Source organism: Parus major, chromosome 17, assembly GCF_001522545.3.
Source record: "Parus major isolate Abel chromosome 17, Parus_major1.1, whole genome shotgun sequence".
Lineage (NCBI taxonomy): Eukaryota > Metazoa > Chordata > Aves > Passeriformes > Paridae > Parus > Parus major.
In genome coordinates, this window is record NC_031785.1 from 8772513 (window position 1) to 8774372 (window position 1860).

A 1860-nucleotide genomic window follows, 5' to 3' on the forward strand; every position below is an offset into this window, starting at 1 on the left:
TCCAGGATTTAGGGGCTGGAAACCACCTCCCTGTCCAGGATTTAGGGGTTTCCAAGCCCCTCTGCAGCTCCCTGAGGATGGACATTCCATCCCTCTGTGGGTTGCTCACCTGGCAGCTGGATTTGATCCTTGTGGGTCTCTCCCAACTCGGAATATTCCGGGATTTATGTATAAAACAAATTGCTTTGACGTGGATTCATGTCAGGGATCAGCAGCAGCCACCAATCCATCCATCCCCCTCTTCCCATCTCCCAAAACATCCATCTCCTCCCTTGCCTGCTCCTCCAGGGCATCATCCCTTTGGGCATCAACCTCTGGACCCAAATTCTGCTTTTTTTCCCCAAATCAAAGCCCCTGGAGCTTTGTGAGTGGCCGTGGGAGGCTGTGCCAAACAATCCTTCCCATTGTGCTCACGGGAATTTTCACACAATCGGAGCAGGGCAGACCCAGCTGGAGGCAAAACAAGCAAAAATCCACATTTTTGCCCTCACTTTGAATTGTTGTCACAAAACTCTCCTTGTGGTTTTGAAAACCTGGTGAAAAATCATGGGAAAAGGTGATTTTAGGCAATTTCAAGCAAGGAAGTGAGTTGGGCTTTTTTCCTGCTGATTTCTAAGAAATCTTCCCATGCAAAACACTTTGATTAAAACAGAAGCAAATAAGCACCATCATCAACTTGCATTTTAAAATACCAGAACCAAGAAATTCATCAAAGAGCTGGAGCAATTATCCTCATTTGACTTCTTTTCAAGGCTGGCCAGAAAATAATTGTAAGGAAAAAATGGTATTTAAAACTATCAAACAGCCAGAGCATAAATAGGAGCTGATTACAGCAGTAATGACAAAATAAAATGGTAAGAAGAATAAAATAGACAAATTAATAATATTCTTTTCCTTCACATGTAACAAACTGGCTCCACTTGGCTTTTTGTCTTCGCTAAAGTGGATTAAAGTCCCAGTAAAAAGAGATTTCCACCAAAGGAATCCGGCTGCAGTTCAGGTTTTTTTCCCATAAAATTGAGCAGGAAATTTCTTTATTTTATGTTTGAGCTTCTCCAGCCCTTGGAGGTCTCCCCTGTGAAATGGGTCTGGAAAATATCAGCAGCTCCCAGGAAAATTCAGGACCAAACTTTTTGGTGCTGATGCCGAAATTCCAGAAGAATTTCAATTCAATTCAAGGAACCTTTTTCAGCAAATCCTTGTGAGGGGTCCCAGAACAGAATCATGGAATGGTTTGGGTTGGAAGGAGCTCGAATCCCATCCCAACCCCTGCAGGGACACCCTCCACCATCCCAGCTCGCCCCAAACCCATCCAAACTTGGATATTTCCAGGGATGTCTCAAACACAGGAACCTGCACAAATATTTCCACCTATATATTTTATATATATATAATCACCTATAATATTTTCCAGCTCGTTTTTGAAGTTGGAGGAGAATTTGGGCCCAAGGCAAAACTTTCCAAGGGTTTTGGTGTCACAGAGCCTGTGCTTGTCCTCATCCATCTGAAAACTCCAAAGGGATGTTCCTACCTCCAAAATGTTCATTTTGTTCCACCCAGCTCCTTCAAACAGCCAGGAAAGAAAATTCCAGCACATTTTCCAGCTACTTAAGAGGACACCTTTGCACTTGAATTCTCAAAAATTAAAAAGGTATTAATAAAATAAATGATTAATTAAAATTAATAGTTAAATTAAAATAATTAATAAAAAAACCTCTCGTTTAAAAATAGTTATTTCTGTGCACACACCCCTCCCCTCATTAAAAACCCGAAGTGGGATGTTAACACTTCACCTGGTGAAATCTATCCTGGGACAGCTTTAGATTTTTAATTAAAAAATAAAATAAAATAAAATAAAAT

The 1860-nt window shown here is 41.0% G+C and overlaps 1 protein-coding gene across 1 annotated transcript in view; it reads right to left on the bottom strand.

Annotated features, from left to right (window-relative positions):
- The window catches only part of CACNA1B (calcium voltage-gated channel subunit alpha1 B), a 225353-nt gene that overhangs the window by 74153 nt on the left and 149340 nt on the right, over window positions 1-1860 (bottom strand). The window lies entirely within an intron of this gene.